Genomic DNA, 7,235 nt, shown 5'->3' with positions numbered 1-7,235 from the left:
GAAAGCTCTATCTGTCCCCAAAAAAGGTATAAAATTCATTTCAGTACAGCGCTGCATGACGGAATAAATGTCAGTCAAAGTACCGCAGCGCTGAATACTGAAAAATGGCCTGGATGGGAAGGGGGTTTAACACCCCAGATGTCAACTGGTTAATCTTTATATTTCCATTTTTATAATTATTCCTATATTGTCATTTTTACATTGCCATTTATATTGCAATAATTTAGTATATGCATATCTTGCTAAATATGTTTATATACGTGTATATGTATCTGATGAGGTGCATTTTTGGTATATCCACCAGCTTGTGCTGCTGAGATATCTGGCCAGTAAATTAAATATGTTAATGAAAATCACGCTGCAAAAAAGTTTCCGACATTACGAGTGAAGAATAGAATGACAGCTGAGATCTGTATTTCCTGCACCTGATTGGTGAATGGATCTACCAATAAGAACTGTGATGGGTCGAATTTCAATACTTATTGAGCCAAGCTGTTGTGGTATTGGAGGATCTGATGAAGGGGACGTGCCCTTGAAACGCGTTATCCTGCAACTATTCCGTCGGCATCCTGTGTTACACTGACGGCTAAAATTGGAAACTATTTTATATGAATCTCTTGGATCTTTGCTGTTTGAGTTTCATCACATTGGTGGAAGACTTAAAGTGCTGATATCCGCTACATTTGTGAGTAGAATATTTATCTGCTTTTATCAATAAACCTGGTTGATGCCAGACAGAGTGGTACACACTTCTTTTGTTTTTTTGTCTACATTTATGAGAGCGTTCTGATCTGTTTGAGGAGCAGCATCCATGAGCTGTGTCAATTAAGGAAGAGGGTTTACAACACTGACAAGCGCCGGGGGGATTAATTTGGAGATAGAGTTAAAGAAGCAGTACAAACTATACAGTAGGGATGCACCAATACCAATACCGAGTATTTGGGTGAATACTCGCCCAAGTGCTCCGATACTTACCTCCTATACTGGAACTTCCAATCAGTGGGAGATCTCCCTCTGACCAAAAGTGCCGAGGGAACATAGAGCCGGCTTCCTTTCCAATCAGAAAGCCGGGCGGTGGGTTATGACCCAACAAGTTACTTGTTGGTAAGCAGTCTGGCTTCCTAACCAATCAGGAAGCCGGATGGAACCTCATTACTCGCCGCCCGGTTTCCTGATTGGTCAGAAAGCCAGGCAGCCTCGGTATGTAAAGCCGATGTTCTTTCGATAGAACAACGGCTTCGCAGGCAATCAGGAAGCCAGGCGATGGGTCATGATGCACCTCCCGACTTCCAGATAATCTGGGCACATGGCACCGGTACTCGGTACTCTCTCTGTATTGATGAGTACCAAAAAAGAAGTATCGGTACTCGATACCGAAAAAGACGTTATTGGTGCATCCCTACTATACAGGGTAGGAAATTGTCTAATAGACAAACTATGATATTATTAAAGTTCCCTATCACCAAGACTGGGAAAGGTAGCAGAACAACAAGACACTTGTTGAGAACTTATGGAATACATGGAGGGGGCAGATTATTATTATTATGTATACAGGATTTATATAGAGCCAACAGATTGCGCAGAAATTTAAATGATAAGGAAGATATTACAGTTACAATACAAATCATAACACGATGGTAAGGAGGGACCTGCCCGTGAGAGCTTACAATCTCAAATCAGATAGGATTTAGCCAACACACATTCTAATTTAAATAGTTTACCCTGATGCACCAGTACTGTGAGCAGACGATAAGTGATAATATTAATAAGCTGTTTGAATACATTTCTTTTCAGGAAACCTCTGGTTTCAGCTGTGACAATTTTAACCATTTGACCTGTCATCGACAATTATTCAGAAATATTTATCCCACAAGAGGTAAGTACAATGCCCTTCAATGATACAGAGACTAGTTTACAATGCTGATTAGAGTACCACATATGTAGAGTGCATAGACAAAATTGAAATAACCAAAAAAATAAAAACCATTAACAACAAACAATACAAAACGTCCACAGGGCCATGGGACTATGTAGATCTCCTGGGTCCCAGATGCCCCTCCAAAAAGGGGGGGGGGGAGTAAGAAACTCCTCGCAAGTAAAAAGTAGGGGTTCCAATTACTGTTAATCCATGTAGGCTGAATGCATCATTGTAGGGTGGAAACCCTGCCAACTATTATAAATAATAATATCAGTTAGTTGTATTTGGTGTTTACACATGAGACACCTTCCATTGCCTTTTGCAAGTCTAGACATTTCATCCATATGCACCATGAGACAAGGCATAACAACCCTCAGGTAAGCCTACTCTAAATTTGTAACATTTTCATTGTATTTTCCCCAAATGTGTTTGCAGCATCTGGGTGTAAATGTCTTACTATGTTTTTTTCCCCTTGAGAATTGTACAGTAATTTCTTTGGAGTAATTAAGGTATATAATGTTAATGCTTTATTACAAAGGATGATACAGCACACTCAACAATGTACAGCAAGTTCTTCTGAGAGTTTTAAGTTTATATAATTACAAGAAAATCTCAACATATTCTGTAACAATGACAAAATTGTATTACCACTAATGTGATAACAATTATATCTCCATTTAAAAGCTAAATATCTAAAATGATGACATGTTCAATTATGTATATCTCATCTAAGTGATTTTTTTGCCAACATATTTTACTGTATGCCTGAATGTTGCTTTGTAATGCACTTTCATTGTCTTTTAAATGTATTTATTAGGTATTTTGCTGTAAAACAACCTTCTCATGGACCAATTAAGGTGCTTCTAATTTATATATTTTTTTTTAGTTTTAGTTTTGTAGCATTTTGTTACAGTCTCTTTTTTTCTTATCTGTATAATGATATTGATGGCTACTGCTTACTTGGCTCTGTTATATCAGACATGCACACTTTTTAATAAATATGATTTACAAATTGTATTTCGACTCCGATTGTTGTATTAGCGACTTATCCCTTGCTAAGACCTCTATGCCTGGCCTGTATAAGCAAATATAATCACTGCGGACAATCCTTATCAGATAGCTGAACTCACCAAATACCTTTCCATCCACGATTGCTTTATTGCTTGCAGTAGGTTAGTTACAGCAGACAACAGGATACATCAGAGGAATGAACAGATGGTATTTGAAGGTTGGAGATAGTAATGTTTTTAAGCATGCAATGCAGATTAACATGTGGTCGTGTTACTGTCAGCCATGACACTCGACTACTGGAGAAGAAGGGCGGTACATTGCACACAAGGGGAAATACATAACAGATGGGAGGGAACACAGAAAAACACAGTACAATAACCAGAATGACCACAAAATGTCAGTATATGAATTAGCCATACAATATCAGTGAGCAAATACCTTAATGGAATAAACTGTGTGATTCTCATCTAACATTTGTATGAATATAAACTATGACTATGAATTGTCATATTTTATACCACAATTGTATCAGCACAAATGGCACTTAGTCATATCCAAATATGCAGTATAAATAGGTAGTTGAGCAGAAAGCCTTTAAATATTGGCCTTCTATATTGAAATAACATGGAACTGAACTGAAAAACTGAAGATTTGCTGTGTAATAGGGCACATCCAGAAATGTTAATTGTGCCTAAGTAGTGCCCTGAGCAATTTACCTTTTTGTCTTGAATTTCTCCTGAAATTCAAGTGGACCTAGGCACTCCTGCACAAACAGCCTTATAGCCATATATATGCCATGTAAGATCTAAGATACTGCTGCCTCTGACCTCTAGTCTCATGAAATTTGATGATGCCACTACTGTGCTGCTCACTGTTCTCTTTGCTGGAGTCCCTGACATGAGAACATAAAACTGTATCTACACAATGATGGCCTCCTTTACACAAGGACGGGTGACATAGCTATCATTTGAATGGATTAAAGGAAAATATTTTAATTCCGATTTCTATAACACCCCCTCTACTCCCGATCGTTTTCAAAATTATTCTAAGATTCTGATTATTGGCAAATGTTCTTCAACCATTTCTGATAAGGTGTATTATTAGCCATCACTTTAATAAGGAAACATTTTCCCTACTGTTTTGGAGACCTAGCTTGCTTTACTGCTCTTCCTTCTCTGTCTCTTCTTTAGTGAGATGGTCCTTCAATCAGGAGAAATAGAGAGCACAAGTAAGGAAATGGGTTTTGTCAGCTAGTTTCTTAGTTAGGGCAGCTAATGCTGAACTGTATTAAGGGAGCTCTGTGCTTGAGCTCGGTGTGTGGAAAGAAACAACATTATCTCTGAAGTTATAATCTAGGCCTTCCTCTTCTGGATCTTTCATAGCTACTCCATTCGGAGAAGATAATCCTGTTATGCAGTATCGGTCTACAGAGAAAGAGAGAATTTGAACATTGTTACAGTAAAAGGAATAGTTAAAGAACAATTGTTGCTGTTCTGCTGTAACTGAGAACACTTCTGATGAAGCAAAGTTAAGTCTATTTAATTAAACCAATTATGTGGACATCCAATCATTCCATAAAATGTCCTGTGTATATCAAGCCGAGTGAAAGGGATGCAAAGCGAGTGACTTTGTGTGATTAAAGAATTCCTGGAGGAACTAGCAAACTTAGACAACCCACCCCACTGTAAAATAAAAGAGCCCCCCCTTCCCCTTCTCAGGGGTCCTTGAATACCACAGTGAATTTGGAAACAGACACACAGCCTGTTTTATCTAATTATTGCATTATTGGGCCACTGTGCCTGAAATTAGGAAACAGATATGAGTTCAGGAGTACAGGAGTAAGTGACATTTTACTCGGTTGAACATCTATGGTCTGTGTGATAACTGGTTCTGTTAAAGAAAAGCCTTGCCTGGTGCACCCCAGAGGGTGTACAACCTCCATTACAACATCAATAGCCATAATGCTTCTTTCTTGTTGGCTTAACACTGAAAATGGGGTCAGTTTACTAAACCATTGCACAAGGATAGGGATTCCTATTTTTAAAAAAAAGAAAATTCAGAGAAGCAATGATATTTCAAAATGACATCACATGGCTAAAAACCAACATCCTTAACCTTTTGTTAAAGCCTTGTGAATTGAGTCCTATAATTCACTACTTTTGTAGTTGACACGATTGCATGCTGATTAGCAGTTATGATTTAAGGTTTGCCATATTACAGAGTGGTCAGATAAATGAGACCAGATGCTTTTTTTAAAAGATATTGTTTATTAGACAAATGTGATGTTATATTTTAAACATAAAAGACAAAATTAAAAATATACAGAAAATATTGTTATATTTTAGACATAAAAGATACAATTTAAAATATACAGAAAATAAAGATATTTATGTAAACTGTTGTGTATTTTACTTGTACCGTTGAAGAGTTGTACAATGTACATAAAAATATGAATTTGCTCTTTTTCCCATAGTGGGAGAATTGGTTTTATTTTATTCATTAATACACACTGTATGATTGCTATATCATCATTAAGGATTAAACCTTCTGTACTAGCACAATATCACAGCAAAAAAAAAGGCAATATATAGTATGAATCTAGAAGGATGCTGTAAACGCACAGAACTTAAAAAGTTCAAGCACAGTGTCATGAAGGATGTTTAAGACTGCAAGGGATAGTGAAATGCCAGAAAGCTCACCCACTATTCTTTATTACACATTTCTCATACCCTGGGAAGTACAAGTTTTCTGGAATCATAGCTACTGTAAAGGATTGATGTAGGCTGCACAAAAGTACCTTGCAGCTTCATGCAGTCTACAGAACCAGTTAGCCCCAAACTGTAATAACATGAATGGATTGAACTGACAGCAGATATGCAGCAGTACAAAATTGGTAGCTTACTCAGAAAAAACAAGTGCCTCCTTACTTACAAGAGTTCTAGTCACTGCGTTATTTGGGTCAGTTGCCGGTGACCTAGTAATGTCAGGTGGCTGAGATATAATGTCTTTTAGCTGCAAATTCAAACCATAAGAACTTTCCTGTAACGTATCAAGACATTCAGTGTTCCAAAGCAGGGACAAAAAATGTATTGGCCTGGTATTCCACAGACATTCTCCAGAGTGATGTATTATTATTGATTGTTAATTTATTGTGAAAATATATATAATCCCTATATTATAAAAGAGGGTTTATAAAAATAATAAAAAATATGGATTAAACATGAACTTTAAAATGTAACAACATGAAGGTATAACACTTACCTTACCTCTTGCTCTGACAGGCTCCCTCCATCTGTGCAACACGTCCCCTGAAGCCTCTTCTCTAATATTCTCTGGTCAGCTGTCACACAGTGACGTCATCAAGTACAATGTATGTGCAATGAAAAGGAGAAATCTTTGACTAGGGCTACCCACGCAATTAAATATCTTCGCTGCTGTAAGATATAACTGCTTGTTGCTCATGATCATATTACCAGCCCTTTGATTTCAGTATGCTGCAAATGAGGTTACTGCCAACAGAAACAAGATATTTAATCTCTCTTGTAACCCTAAATGTCCAATGGTGACACATGTCTTATTGACGACTAAGAGTAGATTTCCTTTCACTTTGAAGAGATTTATTTTTACTTCCTGTTGTGTTTCTGGGACAGGAACTGAGGGAAAATCTCTTTAAAAAGATATGTAAAGGAAAAACAAATTGATACTGAGTATTTTGTAAAATTGGACTATTGTGCGAAGGAAAACAATCCTTCGGCTGCTGGTTCATATAGGAACATGCTGTTTAATAACAATATTAAATTCGGAAACTGTATGCAGTTAACACATGCAATAATAGTATTCTGTATTTTAACTCCACAAATAAAAGTGAAAGTTTGGGACAAACCATACTACTGCTGGGGGTGCTTGAGCAGTTACTGCAATAGTTTTGTTTTTATTGAAAAAAGATTTAAGTTGTAAGCACCCCTGGCAGTTTTATAGTTTGTCCCAAACTGCTGTCTCTTTTGATGGTCAACTTGGCCTGCTTTTAAAAAATGGAGAAAAAAAAAGGTAAATACTTTTGAAACTGGAATAAACCTTATTACTGAATACTGCAATTACACTTAACTGTCTACATTTACCAGAATACAATATTTCTTTGCAATATTCATCCTTTAATTCTTGGTGATAGTTCACAAATAGTTTCAGGTGGGTCATTGGTGCTTTTGGGAAATTGATTTTTCAACTATTTTTAATTAAAATTACCATTTGAAAAGGTAAGATATGTTACAATCTAAGCAACTACTAGATTCGGACTCAGACAAGAGTC

This window comes from Nanorana parkeri, unplaced genomic scaffold, assembly GCF_000935625.1.
Source record: "Nanorana parkeri isolate BGI_ZX_2015 unplaced genomic scaffold, ASM93562v1 scaffold1434, whole genome shotgun sequence".
Classification (NCBI taxonomy): Eukaryota; Metazoa; Chordata; class Amphibia; order Anura; family Dicroglossidae; genus Nanorana; species Nanorana parkeri.
This window is presented reverse-complemented; position numbering follows the sequence as displayed.